The following is a 16,936-nucleotide window of genomic DNA, read 5'->3' as shown; positions in this document are numbered from 1 at the left end:
GAGAGAAACAAACACATCCCACATATTTGTAAAATATGTTTTTATAGAGACCTTCTTAATGAGTTACTTTTAAAGAAAATAATGTGACACACCTTTCCGGGGTAATGCTCCTTTGACTTTTTTTTTTTTTTTTTTTAAACAATAGAAACATTTTACCTTTTATGTGCCAGTTAGTATAGATAGTACTTTCTGTGAATTTGTAAAACCACTTATGAACTTTCTTCGATGATGCTTGAATAGAGGCTTTTTGTTGTCGTCTGTTTTGCTTTTAAAGGTCTATAGCAGCTGACAAAATGTTGTACTCTTAGACATAATGTTCATAATGTGGCTAGTTTTGAGATAGATTCTGAATGGGATTAGAGGAATGGCTTTCTTATTTCTTGTGGAAATTTCATCTGTAGTGGCTATACCTTATATTTTAAATGCAGGTTGTACACCTTATGCGAAGTTAGGGTAGTACATATTTGGTAAATTTCTACTCAGTGCCCAACACAGGATCATTCCATTTTATAATCAACCGAGTGTAACTCTTTCTCTTTCCTCCTATTCAGAGAAGCTTTTATTAACTAGGAGATAGTTAATGGGGAGATAAATGAGTTTCAGACTGTTTATTGTAGTTAGCTGCAATTTTACCCCTTAGGCCATTTCTCCTTTCTTTTACTTTTCAGTGGCCGGTTGGAGGATATTTTCTATTTACTGACAATATTAGAAGTAATTTCTTGAAGGCCTTTTCATGCTTCATTTTCAGGCTAGTTGGCTATATTCACTACTGTTGAATTATGCAGCCTTATGTTTGCTTAACTAACCTGAGTGTGGTATATTTTGTTACCAGTTGAGAATCTCAATATATTACCCTAAGCACTAGCATAAAAAATACAAGATATAAAGTTAAAGATAAAAGAACTTTTATAAAGGTAAAAGTTCTGCTTCTATCAAGGCAGAGAAAGACTCTCCTCCCCATGTCCTTATCCCCCAATTTCTATGAGATGGGATGTGATGAAATAGATGGTTCTAAAATATTTTTTCAAAAATGATTGTCTTTATTTTTTAGAGCAGTTTTAAGTTTATAGAAAAATTGAGTGGAAAGTACAGAGGGTTTTCATATACCCCCTTACTCCCCCACCTTAACCATCTTGCATTAGTGTGGTATATTTGCTATAATTGATGGGCCAGTATTGTTAGATTATTATTAATTAAAGCCCACAGTTTACCTTCAGGTTCACTCTTTGGGTTGTACAATCTGTGGGTTTGACCATGTATAATCATATGTATCCACTAATATGATATCAAACAGAGTAATTTTGTTGCCCTGAACATATCCTGGGCTCCACTTATTTATCCCTGGCTTCTTTCCTTTGGGTCCCTGGCAACCATTGATCTTTACCTGTCTCTATAGTTCTACCTTTTTCAGAATGGCATAGTTGTAATCATACAGCATGTAGCCTGAGATTAGCTTCCTTCATTTAAGCTTCCTCCATGCCCTTCTATGGCTTGATAGCTCATTTCTTTTTAGTGCTGAATAACATTTCATTGTCTGGATGGACCACAATTTATTTATCCATTCACCTACTGAAGGATATCTTGATTGCTTCCAGATTTTGGCAATTATGAGGAAAGCTACTATAAACATTCATTCATGTGCCAGTTGTTGTGTGGACATAGTTTCTAGTTCATTTGGGTAAATACCAAGGAGTGTAATTGCTGGATCGTATGATAAGAGAATGTTTGGTTTTATAAGAAACTGCCAAACTCTTCCAAAGTGGCTGTATCATTTTGCATTTCCACCAACAATTAAGTGGCTCTCCTATTGCTTCACGTCCTTGTTAGCATTTGATTTTCTGGGTTTTGGCCATTCTAATAGGTATATCCTTTGTCCCATTGTCAGAGATCATTTGACTATATTTAAGTGGGTCTATCTTGTCTTGTGTTTTAATTTGCAGCCCTGTAATGACATATGATGTTGACCATCTTTTCATATGCTTATTTGTCATCTGCATATCTTCTTCGGTGAGATGTCTGTGTAGGTCTTTTGCCTGTTAAAAAAAATTTTTGTTTAATGTTTATTCATTTTTGAGAGACAAAGACACAGTGTGAGTTGGGGAGGGACAGAGAGAGAGGGAGACACAGAATCCGAAGCAGGCTCCAGACTCTGAGCTGTCAGCATGGAGCCCGATGTGGGACTCAAACTCACGGACCGCAAGATCGTGACCTGAGCCCAGTCAGACACTTAACTGACTGAGCCACCCAGGTGCCTGTCTTTTGCCCATTTTAAAATGGGGTCATTTCACCTCAATAAATGGGGTCCCTTATTGAGTTTTATCAAATTTTATATTTTGAATACCAGTCTTTTTTTTTTTTAATTTTTTTTTTAACGTTTATTTATTTTTGAGACAGAGAGAGACAGAGCATGAACGGGGGAGGGTCAGAGAGAGAGGGAGACACAGAATCTGAAACAGGCTCCAGGCTCTGAGCCGTCAGCACGGAGCCTGATGCGGGGCTTGAACTCACGGACCGCGAGATCATGACCTGAGCCGAAGTCGGACGCTTAACTGACTGAGCCACCCAGGCGCCCCTGAATACCAGTCTTTTAATTGATATATATTTTGCGAATATTTTCGCCCAGTCTGTGACTTGTCTTTTTAGTCTCTTGAAAGTATCTTTTGCAGAGAAATTTTTAATTTTAGTCAAAAGTCATCTCCAAACTCAAGATCATCTGGATCTTCTCCTACATTGTCTTATGGGAGTTTTACTGTTTTATATTTTACATTTAGATCTGTGTTCCATTTTGAACTAATTTTTGTGAAGGGTGTAAGGTCTGTGTCTAGATTAATTTTTTTTTTATGTGGATGTCCCATTTGTTTAGGCACCATTTGTTGAAATACTGTTTTTTCTCTCATGTTGTCCTTTGTCCCTTTGTCAGAGATCATTTGACTGTATTTGTGTTGGTCTATTTCTGGGCTCTCCATTCCATCCTATCAATCTATTTCCTATTCTTTTGCCAATGCTACCCTGTCTTTTTTTTTTTTTTTTTAAACGTTTATTCAGTTTTGAGAGAGAGAGACAGAGTGTGAGCAGGGAAGGGGTAGAGAGAGAGGGAGACACAGAATCTGAAGCAGGCTCCAGGCTCTGAGCTGTCAGCACAGAGCCCAATGCAGGGCTCAAACTCACAAACCATGAGATCATGACCTGAGCCAAAGTCTGATGCTTAACCAACTGAGCCACCCGGGTGTCCCAATGCTACCCTGTTTTGATTACTGTAGCTTTATAGTAAATCTTGAAGTTGGATAATGTCAGTCTTTTGCCTTTTTCTTCTTCAAAATTGTGTTGGATATTCTGAGTCTTTTGTTTTTCCATGTCAACTTGAGACATTTTGTCAATGTCCACAAAATAATTGGCTGGGATTTTGATTGGGATTGTGTTGAATCTATAGATTAAGTTGGGAAGAACAGATATCTTGTCAATTGGGGTATTCATAGTCATATACATGGAATCTCTCTCCCTTTATTTAGATCTTTCTTGATTTCTTTCCTCAGTTTTCCTTATATAGATCTTGTACATCCTTTGTTAGATTTATACAAAAGTGTTTCATTTTGGGGGGAGCTAATGTAAATGTTATTATGTTTTAAATTTAATTTTAACTCCAACTTTTCATTGTTGATATACAAGAAAGTAATTGACTTTTGTATATTAACCTTGTATCCTGAAACCTTGCTATAATCATTTATTTGTCCCAGGAGGTTTTTTTTTCTTTCTTTTTTTTTTTTTTGTTGATTCTTTGGTATTTTTTCCAAAGATAATCAAACCATCTGTAAACAGAGGTTTTATTTCTTCCTCCTTAATTGGTATACTTTTTATTTCCTTATTTTACTGTATTAGCTAGGACTTCCAGTATGATACTGAATAGGAGTGCCTTTTTCTGATCTTAGGGAAGCCATCTAGTTTCTTTCCATGGAGTATAACAATCTTAATAGATTATCCTAATCAATAGTATAAGAGATGTAATGTACTGCTCATGTTAGGTCATAGGAGGACTCTTTCTCTTCCTCCCACTCTCTTCCTCTCATTGAATCTTCTGTAAGAAAGATAGGATTAAATCGATGGTTTTAAAAATATTTTAAATCATGGGATTCAGGCAGTTTTTTATATTTTATGTTATATCGTAACTGCACACATTACTTAGTTCCTCCACTCTTTTGTGAACTTCTGTAGGACGAAGATTTTACCTCAATATATTATTATAATCCTTGTAGGGTCCAAATATGCACTGCCATAGGCAAAACTATTTGTTGAATGAAAAACTTAATTTGAGACTCTTACTGTAAATGTCCATTTTTTTTTTAACGTTTATTTATTTTTGAGACAGAGAGAGACAGAGCATGAATGGGGGAGGATCAGAGAGAGAGGGAGACACAGAATCCAAAACAGGCTCCAGGCTCTGAGCGGTCAGCACAGAGCCCGACGCGGGGCTCGAACTCACGGACCAGGAGATCATGACCTGAGCCAAAGTCGGCCGCTCAACCGACTGAGCCACCCAGGTGCCCCTGTAAACCTCCATTTTATTAGAAAAGGTAGATAACCAATAACATCAGCCCTCTGATCAATTAATCCATTAAATATTTGATTGTTAGTTGCTAGGTATTGTGATGGCTGTGAAGGCACACATGATGACACCTCCACTCAGAAAACTATTATCCATATAGGAAATGTTAATTTCAAATGTTACGTTTCATTTTTGCTGATATTTGCCAAAAACTCATATTCCTGTATCCCTTCCTAAGCATTCTAATTGAAATGTTTACTCACAGGCTTCTTCTTTCATATTATCTTAAGGAAAGTTTGCAGTTTTTTTAATGTTTACTTATTTTTGAGAGAGAGAGAGAGCGAGAGTGAGCAGGCAGGCATGAACAGGGGAGGGGCAGAGAGAGACAGAGATACAGAATCCGAAGCAGGTTCCAGGCTCTGAGCTGTCAGCACAGAGCCTGACGCGGGCTCGAACTCACGGGCTGTGAGATCATGACCTGAGCCGAAGTCGGATGCTCAATGGACTGAGCCACCCAGGCGCCCCTGAAATATACATTTTAAAAGGGTGAATTTCCATGGTTCCTGAATTCTTGTTTTGCTTTACTGTGCTATATATATATTTTTTTAATGTTTATTTATTATTGAGAGAGAGAGACAGAACATGAGCAGGGGAGGGACAGAAAGAGGGGGGAGACACAGAATCCAAAGCAGGCTCCAGGCTCTGAGCTGTCAGTACAGAGCCCAACGCGGGGCTCAAACTCACAAACTGGGAGATCATGACCTGAGCCAAAGTCGGATGCTTAACCAACTGAGCCACCCAGGCGCCCCATACTGCACTATATGTTTTTTTAATTGATGTACAGTTAACATACAATGTCATATTAGTTTCAGGTGGACAACATAGTGATTCAACAATTCCATACATTATTCAGTGCTCTTCATGATAAGTGTTGTCACCATCTGTCACCATACAATGTTATTAAAATATTATTGACTGTATTCCCTATGCTGTACTTTTTTTTTTAATTTTTTTTTTTAATTTTTTTTTTTCAATGTTTTATTTTATTTTATTTTTGGGACAGAGAGAGACAGAGCATGAACGGGGGAGGGGCAGAGAGAGAGGGAGACACAGAATCGGAAACAGGCTCCAGGCTCTGAGCCATCAGCCCAGAGCCTGACACGGGGCTTGAACTCACGGACCGCGAGATCGTGACCTGGCTGAAGTCGGACGCTTAACCGACTGCGCCACCCAGGCGCCCCTAATTTTTTTTTTTTTTTAACATTTATTTATTTTTGAGAGAGAGAGAGACAGAGCATGAACAGGGGAGGGTCAGAGAGAGAGGGAGACACAGAATCTGAAACAGGCTCCATGCTCTGAGCAGTCAGCACAGAGCCCGATGCAGGGCTCAAACCCACGGACAGTGAGATCATGACCTGAGCTGAAGTCGGACGCTTAACCGACTGAGCCACCCAGGCGCCCCCCCACTATGCTGTACTTTTAATCTCCATGACTTGTTTATTTTATAACTGAAAGTTCCTACCTCCTAATTCCATTTGCCTATTTCACCCATCTCCCCACCCACCTTCCCTCTGGCAACCACCAGTTTGTTCTCTGTATTTAAGTTTGTTTTAGGGGTTATTTCTTCATTTGTTTTGGTTTTTAGATTGCACATATATGTAAAACCTTAAAAAAAAAAGAACTGACATTTATTGAGCCTCTAGCTGGACATGTGCTAAGCATTTTATATATGTGATCTCAATTATTTTCAAAATAGTTGTGTAGTGTTGTTAGTATTATTCTCAATTCATAAATGCAAAAACTGGTAACCTGAGGGTGTAAGTAACTTATTAGCTGTGTGACTTAGTATATATAATAGGTGTATAATTCCATATCCCATGCTCTCTAAGTCACACATTGTGGAAAAGTACCATATGAAGTGGCATGTGATGAATGTCATGTGTATAGTATAGAGATGTGCTTGGTGAATGCAGAGAAGAGATAAAGTGTTCACAAAATTTCTGAAAAGCTTGACCTTGTCTTACTGGATAGGATTAATAAGGGGAAAGACAGATCAGGGGGATTCATAACCATGGGAAAGACAGAGGGCCACAAACAGGAAGTATTTTGTGATTTGACACTATAATATAAAAATGTAAGAAAAATTTCTGCTATAGTAGAAAAATGCAATAGAAGAAATTTTGTCTTTTACTTATTAAAAAAAATTTTTTTTAAATGTTTAGTTTTGAGAGACAGAGCGTGAGCAGGAAAGGGGCAGAGAGAGAGAGGGAGACACAGCATCTGAAGCAGGCTCCAGGCTCGGAACTGTCAGCACAGAGCCTGACGCGGAGCTTGAACTCAAGAACTGTGAAATCATGACCTGAGCCAAAGTCGGGTGTTTAACCACCTGAGCCACTCAGGCGCCCCATGTCTTTTATTTTAAATGAGAACCCCTCTCCTCCATTTTCCTCTTAAAATCATTTCAACTGGATTTGCTTATTAGGTTTTGAGTATGAGAGTGGATCACAGAACCACTGCATGGGAACATGTCCTCAGTCCCGAAGCTTATCTTTGCTGGGTTAGAGCAGTCAGTGTAGCAAGTGCAGAGAGAGCAAAAGCCTGGGGCGGGGGGGGGGGGGGGGGGGAGGAATGGAAGATCAAAGGAATCTTTTAAAAAGGATTTTCCTAAAATCAAGAAAAATCAAGTATTTATCCCTTTGCTGTATCTCATTTAGTTAAGTATCCCACAAATAGCCATTAATATGCTAAATGCTGTGGATTTGCAAAGGCCTATAGGAGGTATCATTCATTGTTTTCAGTGAACTTAGTGTTGGAAAGAGAAGCGTAAAGAATTAGAAACCACTTAGCAGTGCTAAGCACCAAATCACGTAGTTTACATTGTTAATACTGTAGGATCCTTTTTCTTAAATGATGTTCTTCAGGGTTCTGTCCCCTGCTATTCTCATGCTTTCATTTTCTAAATGCTTTCACCTCTCCATCTCCTGTCCACATCTCCCTTCTAAGATACTGGTTCATCCAAATGCCTTTTGGGCATCTCCATTTAGACAACACCACAGTCCTTTCAACTTCAACTTACCTGAAACACGGAATCACAAACACACAGATTGCTTAAAACCTTCTTTTCTTGGATTAAGTCCAGTTTCCTTAATGTGGTTCACCTGCTCTGTTTGCTCTGGCCCTGCCTCTTTTCTCCTTCAGCTTTAACTTGCTTTCACCTGTTTTCAACCAGCCTTACTGAACTTCCAATGCATCTTACTCTTCTGCATCTGACACACGCTATTCCCTTTTTCCAGAAGGGGAACGAGAAATGAAGCTATCGTGATTAAAAGCACAGACTCTGGGCACAGACTTCCTAGATCCAGGTGAATCCTGAATCTGCCACTTACCTAGCTGTGTGATCTAGAGTGAGTTACTTAACCTCCCTGTTTTCAGTGTCCTCCTCTGTACAGTGAGATGGTGATAGTATCTGCTTCACAGCATATTGTGAGGATTAGAAGAGTTAATACAGTTGAGACTCTTAAAGTGGTGCCTGCCTTGTACTAAGTACTATATAAATGTAGCTATTATTACAACTCTTATTATAAATGTGCTGTGCTATTGGATTATATTAATTTTTATGTTTTGAAGGTGATGTAATGATAACAGAAAAAATATTGTTTCCCTCTAAGTTGATTTGGCTGGCTCTTATTATTGGTATTTATCTTTTTTCTTGGATGAGCAGCAGCTTTATATTTCTAACTTCTTGTTTTTTAGCTTTTTAGTGACTAAAATTTGATCTTAGGTTGACATTCTTATGAAATGGATCATTTGACAACATTAGGTTTACCTGATTTTTTATACAAACCAATTAGTTTTTGTTCATGGAAACTTTTAAAAGAAAATTAATTCTTTTTTTTAAAAAATATTTATTTCTGAGAGAGACAGAGGATAAGCAGTGGAGGTACGGAGAGAGAGAGAGAGAGAGAAGGAGATACAGAATCCAAAGCAGGCTCCAGGCTCTGAGCTGTCAGCACAGAGCCCAACATGGGGCTTGAATCTACAGACCGCGAGATCATGACCTGAGCCGAAGTTGGACGCTCAACTGACTGAGCCACCCAGATGCCCCTAATTCTTTTTTTACTAAAAAAAAAAAATTAAATTTTAGAGCAAGAACAAGGGTAAAGGAGAGGGGCAAGGGGAAGAATCTTAAGCAGGCTCCATACTCAGTGCAGCGCCCAATGCGGGGCTTGATCCTAAGACCCTGGGATCATGACCTGAGCCAAAATCAAGAGTCAGACTCTCAACTGACTGAACCACCTAGGTGCTCCAGAAAATTAAATCTTAATAGCTAAGAGCTGACTTTTTACTTTATGATTTATGTGCCTTGCTGGTTAAAGTTTCAAGTAAAGTCCTTTAAAGGATTTCTCTTTTTTCTTTCAAATGTAGTTCAGAGATTGTGGATTATAATGGTTTGAATGGTTTGGGTTCTAGCAGGGATACTTACTATATTATTAAATAGACTGTCTGAAAGGGAAAACTCTATTTCTTTTTCTATTCACAATTCTGCTTAAATCCGACACTTTCCAGAACACTTCTGACACTAGATGTGTGGGTTTTTTCCCTCATCCTGACAAATTCTCCGACGCCAGCTGGATATCCTACAATTTAACTCAATTTTGACACTAACTGCTTGAAGTTGGTGCAGACTCCACAGACTAAGGGCTCAGTCTCACAAGATTGCCCCCAACCTCAGACCCCAGTAGAAGGTGGTGGGTTCTCAAGTCACCCACAACTTCTGTCCAACTCAGCTACAAATTGAGAATTCCAAGGACCCTCTCCTCAGGTTCAGTCATTTGCTAGAATGGCTCACAGAACTCAGGAAAACAGTTTCATTACTAGATTACTACTTTATTACAAAGAATATATTAAAGAATACAAACGAACAGCCACATGAAGAATAAATAGAGCTAGGTCTATGTCTGGAAGGTCTGGAGTACAGGAACTTTTGTATCCATGGAGTTTTGAGGTGTGCCACCCTCCTGGCAAGCAGATGTATTCCCGTTGACCAATCTAGAACTGTGTACTTCAGAGATTTTTTATGGAGGCTTCATTATGTAGGCATGATGGAATAAGTTGTTGACCATTGGTTTTCCACTTCCAACCAACTTCTTGGGGATGTGGGTACTGTTGAGGGGTGGAGTGAAAGTTCTCATCACCTGGTTTTCCCCCTATCAACCAGCCCCCATCCAGTGGTTATCCAGGGACTTTCTAAGCATCACCTCTTTAACGCAGTGTAGTTGAAAGGGGCTTGTTATGAATAACAAAAGCGGTCCTTTCACTTTTATCCTTCTGGAGCTATTCCAGGAACACAAACCAAATGTTATAATAAAAGATGACTCTGTGCTCTAAACACTTAGGAAATTGCAAGGCTTTTAGGAGCTATGAGCCAGGAATCCTGGAGGAAGACCAAAATATATATTTCTTATTATATCACAATATCACATTTTCTATTATCACAGTAGTTAAGGTCAGCCAGGAAAACATGCGAAACTGAAATTTTCTCAAAAGAAGATTCCTCAGTGCTATAGGTTTGGCAGAAACTTAAGTAGTATGGTGAAAAACATGTATTTCAATTTGAAGTGTTGATTTTCACATCTTAAAAGAGGACTTTGGCTGCCTCCGGTTGGACTTCAAACTTTCCAGTTGGGTTCTTTCCAGTTTGTCTGTGGCTCAAGCGGAAGACCCTGAGGGCAAAGCATCCTCTGATGGGAACTGAAACTACCCACTAGAGCAATGAGGGCAGCCCTGAGCCAGCAAACCCCCACCCGTGATTGACTCCAGCAGTGATTGATTTGACCTTCACTGCCCACCTGCACGTACCCGCCCATCTTTGCCCCACATTTTCCCTATATAAACCTGGAAGTATTTTCAGCACTTTGGCGACAGTCTTCGGGATGCTAGTCCGCTGTCTTCTGGGCATTGGCCTCCTGGAATAGAATTCCTTTCTTGTTCCTCACCACTTATTTCCCTCTCTCTGGTGAAAGAGAGATCGGCATGTGGCCGATCCTGCTCTGTTTGGGACCCCTGGAGCCAGGTGCTCTTGTACCCCTGTGCCCCGGTCACAATCTTGACTCTTAATTTGTCTTTTGAGTATTTATTTTTCATTGAGACTTATGATTTGGGATGATCTTGTGAAGACAGAAATAGGAAAATGTGCCTAAAAGGAGCAAGTTGTTCTCGTATCTCACCTGACAGTGCTAGATTTGAGAATGAGAAAGTAATTTCTATTTTTCTCCTTTCCTCCTAGAAGGAGATAGTTTGCTTTCTGGTTATTTTTTTAGATATGATGACTTTTCCATTAAAACTACTGGTGTTTGTGGGGTGCCTGGCTGGCTTAGTTGGTAGAGCATGCGGTTCTTGATCTTGGGGTTGTAAGTTCAAGCCCCACGCTGGGTGTAGAGTTCACTTAAAAAAAAAATTTAAATGGCGCCCGGGTGGCTCAGTTGGTTAAGCATCCAACTCTTGATTTCGGCTTAGGTCAGGATCCCAGGTTTCATGAGATTGAACCCCACATCGGGCTCTGTGCTGACAGCCCGGAGCCTGCTTGGGATTCTCTCTCTCTCCCTCTGTCTGTCCCTCCCCTACTCATTCTCTCTCCCTCTTTCCCTCCTTCCCTCTCTCTCTTTCCCCTGCTCTCTCCAAATAAACTTTTAAGGAAATAAAATTTTCCAGATTTTCTATGATGCTGAAAATATTTTTTAAGTTGATCGAGACTAATAAAAACATTTATTTCAGTGCAACAAATGTTTAGTTTCTACTATTTGCAAGGCACTTTGTTAGCTCCTAAAAAATAAAGAGAAATGAGTAAGATAGTCTCCTTCCTCATTTGGAGATGGGGAAAAAAGACATGAGTCAATTCCAAGTAATTCTAATAACAAAGTAGAGTACAGTACAGTCCTTGAGAGAGTTTGAGCGCAAAGTGCATAATCTACTGGTCCATGGTCTCGTCAAACACCAGCAGCTGCCAAATACGACCAGCTTTCCTCCATTCCCTCCTCTTTGTCTTTGCTTCTACATTGGATGCTTTTGCCCAGCTACGTTTTAATACTTGTCTTTTGGCTTTTGTATACAACTTCCTTATTTTTCTTTTAGCTTGCTAACTACTGCTTGTTACTTTGTTCTTTGTTTTTTTTTTTAAATTAAGAAAAGTTTTGTAAAAGCGGAAAAGTTTAAACTGTAGAACAATGAACATCCACACACCCTCCACCTAGATTTCAGTCTTGTTACCATTTTTCTGTATTTCTTTATCTCTCACTCTGTGTGTGTCTATATACATATATATATGTGTGTGTGTGTGTGTGTGTGTGTGTGTGTGTGTGTGTGTCTTTTGCTGACATTGACCATTTGAAATTAAGCTGCCAGTGTCATGACATGCCACCCCAAAATACTTGAATGTGTATCTCCTGACAATGAGGATATTCTGTATAACCATCATACCATTATCCTCTACTTAAGAAAATTAATAAAACACAGGGTGCCTGAGTGGCTCAGTCAGTTAAGCATCTGACTCAATTTTGGCTCAGGTCATGATCTCACAGTTCATTGGATTGAGCCCTGCATTGGACTCTGTGCTGTCAGCATGAAGCCTGCTTGGGATTGTCCCTCTCCCTTTCTCTCTGCCCTTCCTCTGCTCTCTCTCAAAATAAATAAATAGAAACTTAACAAAAAAGAAAATTAATAAAATAAAAATTAAAAAATTAAATTAGCCATGATAAAATAACATCTAGTCTATGGATTTTCACTGCTGTCCTACAAATAAAGCTTTTTAGCTGTTTTTTTTTTCCTTTTATTTAAATCCAAGTTAGTTGACATACAGTGTAATAATGGTTTCGGGGGTAGAAGTTAGTGATTGGTCACTTACGTATAACGCCCAGTGCTTATATATAACAAGTGCCCTCCTTAATGGCCATCACCCATTTAGCCCATTCTCCTACCCAACACCCCTCCAGTAACCCTCAGTTTGTTCTATGTATTTAAGAGTCTCTTATGGTTTGCCTCCCTCTCTGTTTTTAATCTTATTCTTCCTTCCCTTTCCCTATGTTCATCTGATTTGTTTCTTAAATTTCACATATGAGTGAAATCATATATTTGTCTTTCTCTGACTGACTTACTTCGCTTAGCATCATACACTTCTAGTTCCATCCACGTTGTTGCAAATGGCAAGATTTCATTCTTTTTGATTACTGGGTAATATTCCCTTGTATATATTTACCACATCTTCTTTATCCATTCATCAGACAATGTATATTTGGGCTTTTTCTGTAATTTGGCTGTTGTTGTTAGTGCTACTATAAACCTGGAGTACATGTGTCCCTTTGAATCAGCATTTTTGTATTCTTTGGATAAATACCTACTAGTGCAATTGCTGGGTTGTAGGGTGGCTCTCTTTTTTAATTTTTTGAGAAACCTCCATACTGTTCTCCAGAGTGGCTGCACCAGTTTGCATTCCCACCAGCAGTGCAAAAGGGTTCCCCTTTCTCTGCATCCTCGCCAACATCTGTTGTTGCCTGAGTTTTCCATTTTAGCCATTCTGACAGGTGTGAGGTGGTATCTCACTGTGTTTTGATTTGTATTTCTCTGATGATGAGTTATGTTGAACATCTTTTCATGTGTTGGTTGACCATCTGGATGTCTTTTTTGGAAAAGTGTCTATTCCTGTCTTTTGCCCATTTGTTCACTGGATTATTTGTTTTTTGGGTGTTGAGTTTGGTAAGTTCTTTATAGATTTTAGATACCAACCCTTTATCTGATATGTCATTTGCAAATATCTTCTCCCATTCTCTTGGTTGCCTTTTAGTTTTGCTGATTATTTCCTTTGCTGTACAGAAGTTGTTTATCTTGATGAGGTTCCAGAAGTTCATTTTTGCTTTTGTTTGCCTTGCCTGTGGAGACGTGTCGAGTAAGAAGTTGCTGTGGCTGGATCAAAGAGGTTGTTGCCTATTTTCTCATGTAGGATTTTGATGGTTTATTGTCTCATATTTAGGTCTTTCATCCATTTTGAGTTTATTTTTGTGTATGGTGTAAGAAAATAGTCCAGATCCATTCTTCTGCATGTTGCTGTTCAGTTTTCCCACCATCATTTGCTGAACTGAGTGTCTTATTTCCATTGAGTATTCTTTCCTGCTTTGTTAAAGATTAGTTGGCCATATGTTTGTGGGTCCATTTCTTTTTTCTTTTAATTAAAAAAAATTTTAATGTTTATTTTTGAGAGAGAGAGAGAGAGAGAGAGAGCGCGTGCCTGAATTGGGGAGGAGCTTAGAGAGATGGAGACAGAATCCCAAGCATGCTCCAGGCTCTGAACTTGTCAGCACAGAGCCTGATGCGGCACTCAAACGTTTGTGGGTCCATTTCTGGCTTCTTTATTCTGTTCCATTGACCTATGTGTCTGTTTTTGTGCCATTACCATACTGTCTTGATGATTATAGCTTTGTAATACAGCTTGAAGTCTGGAATTGTGATGCCTCCAGCTTTGGTTTTCTGTTTCAGCATTACTTTGGCTATTCGGGGTAGCTGTTTTTATTTGAACCACAGTCTAGTCAAGATTTTCATACACAATATTTGGTTGTTACATGTCTTAAATAGACTCCTTCCCCATTTTATCTTTTTTTTTTTTTTTTTTTCTTTTTAGGTGCCAGGCCAATTTTCTTGTAGAGTGTCTCACATCTAGATTTGCCTAATATCAAGGTCTTTTGAACGTTTCTCCTCCTGCAGCCTGTTAGAAGGTGGCATTTACTAGAGAAGGGCTTACCAACCCCAGGGGCATGGGTGCTATCAATGGGTTATGGGTCCTATTATTAATTCTTTAAGTTCTTTGGCCACCAGCGGGTTTTGGAGCAGGGGAAGCCTATGAGTCCCTTTACCTGTGCTATGAACACTGTCAGTTTACCCTGGTAATTAGGTACCATGATGTGAAAGAGCAATGGTCACCATTTTCAGCTCTTTTTTTCTACTGAGCACTTTCTCTTGTAATCACATTTACTTTTTTTTTTTTTAATATTTTTTTAATGTTTATTTTTGAGAGAGAGAGAGAGACAGAGCACGAGCAGGGGAGGGGCAGAGAGAGAGGGAGACACAGAAACTGAAGCAGGCTCCAGGCTCTGAGCTGTCAGCATAGAGCCCAACACGGGGCTTGAACTCACAAACCATGAAATCATGACCTGAGCCCAAGTCAGACGCTCAACCGACTGAGCCACCCAGGCGCCCCAACTTGTAATCGCATTTACATCTATAGTTTTAACAGTTGCCTGTGTAGTAATATTTTCTTTTCCAAATTCCATTTCTGTTATTACCTTTTGTTCATCTTCTTCTGGCTATCCAGTAGCCACTTCAGAACCACCATGTCCAAAATGAATTTATTCTCTACTTGCAAACTGGCTCATTGTCGGTATTATTATTTATTGAGGAGGCGGATTGTAGAAGGTATAGTATAAATGGCCCTGTTTTCACTGTGACAACACTGGCTAGGAACGTCAGTGATCTTCAGCTGCTTTTCTGTCTGTTCAGCTCTCTCTCATATACATACACACATGTGCATACACATTTACTCATCAAATATTTCTTTAATGCCTACAGTGTGCCTATATATATTTGGCCACAGTAGATGAGTCTATCTCTGGAATGCCTCTAGCATGCATTCCTTCCATTCTTAACTATATGTACTCTGATTTTGGTCCTTATCAACGCTTGCCATAACTTTTACAATGTTTTCCCAACCTCTGGTTTTAAATCTGCTGATCCATCCTGCACACTATCTGCTTGTTGAGAATACCTGTTTGATCATATGTTTCTCTTGCTTGGAAGCCTCTGATGGCTTCCCATTATACAGTGAGAATGCCAACTTATAAGCATACTGTATGAGACTCTGCTAATTCTATTCTGTTCTTTTCATTCTTATTTCATCTATTATGTTCTAGCTATGCAGGTCTCCTGCCAGTTTCTTGAATATAGCATAGATTTTAATCTTCGGACTGTCCCTGCATTTCTGGTGTCCTTAAGGCCCTGGCACCTCTTCTTTGCTTAATGAAATCTTGCTCATCTCTTAAGGTCCACTCACATTTTCCCTTTGAAAATTATGTAGCTGATAGCCCTCTATCTATCCCCTCCACCAGAACCAAAGCCTTCTTTCCATTCTTTATCTGATGTGCTTTGCATATGCATCTTCTATAGTGCTTATCAGATCGTGTCACTTGCTTGTGTGTCTCAGTGTAAAGGTTCACAAGGGAAAGGATCATCTTGTTCTTCTACTGTTCCTAGAGCCCAACGCAATGCAATGCCTGGCGCATAGCACATTCTTAGTAAAATATTTCTGGAAGGAGAGTCTGGCATTACTTGCCATATTAAACTCTAGCAAGGAAGTATGATTTGAGATTCATGAATTCTCCTTAGGAAGATAATATCTTATATTAAAGCTTTCGTTTACACTAAATATTTGGTAATAATTACTTTCTGTGTAATACAGTCCTTATTTATGTTTTAATTTTTTTTTTTTTTTAGTAATTTTTACACCCAACATGGGGCTCTAACTCACAGTCCCCAGATCAAGAGTCACGACTCTTCCAACTGAGCCAGCTAGGCGTCCCAGTTATTTATATTTTAAACTTAACACCTTGACACCTTAAATCTTAAAGCATTACTGTAGATCTATTTTAATTAAAATCACTTCTGAGCAATAAGAATTTGCCATCATAGGAGTTTCTGAAATTTTATCATTTTAGAGCCTTTAAATTAAATAGTAAATGTTTATCTGAATTGGAATTCTAAATGAAGGCATAGTATAAAATGAGGATTGTTTTTTTAGAGAAAGAGATGCATTAATCGGTTTTTGAGAAAAGAACCTAAATAAAGGCAATTTTTCTAAGAATGAAGGCAAAACAAAAACAAAAACTGTTGTCAAATTTCTGTGTTGCAAGAGAATCCTGAACTTGAATAAGGGGACTATTATTGTATTTTGGTGGTATTTAGAGAATGAGTAGATGAAATATTTGATAGATGAAAGCATAAAGAAGATGCTAGTAGTATTTGACATTTTCTATTAATAAGGGGAATAGAAAATATTAAGAGTAACTTGTGTTAACAAGATCTTCAATATTTCAGACTCCTTTTAAGTGTATTATTTAAACAAAAATACTCCTGATAAATTAAAAATATTATGGTGTTGAACTACTTATGAGTGAAATGACATGCCGGGTTTTGTTTCAAAATAATCAAGAAGAGGGGAGGCAGTGGAAGCGAGACTGGCCATGTGGTGATAATTGTTGAAGCTGTGTAGACAGACACATAGAATATCACTGCCATTTGTTTTTCATTTTCGGAAAATTTCATGGTAAGAAATTTAAAAATGTTACGGTATTATAAAGT

General features: G+C 38.7%; 1 protein-coding gene across 3 annotated transcripts in view; it reads left to right on the top strand.

Moving 5' to 3' along the window:
- CDK19 (cyclin dependent kinase 19) overlaps positions 1–16,936 on the top strand; it is a 199,993-nt gene that overhangs the window by 49,173 nt on the left and 133,884 nt on the right. The gene's annotated exons all lie outside the window — the stretch shown is intronic.

This window comes from Prionailurus bengalensis, chromosome B2 (genome assembly GCF_016509475.1).
Source record: "Prionailurus bengalensis isolate Pbe53 chromosome B2, Fcat_Pben_1.1_paternal_pri, whole genome shotgun sequence".
In the NCBI taxonomy this organism is placed as follows: Eukaryota; Metazoa; Chordata; class Mammalia; order Carnivora; family Felidae; genus Prionailurus; species Prionailurus bengalensis.
The sequence above is the reverse complement of the archived record's forward strand: the minus strand, read 5'-3'. Positions and strand labels throughout refer to the sequence as shown.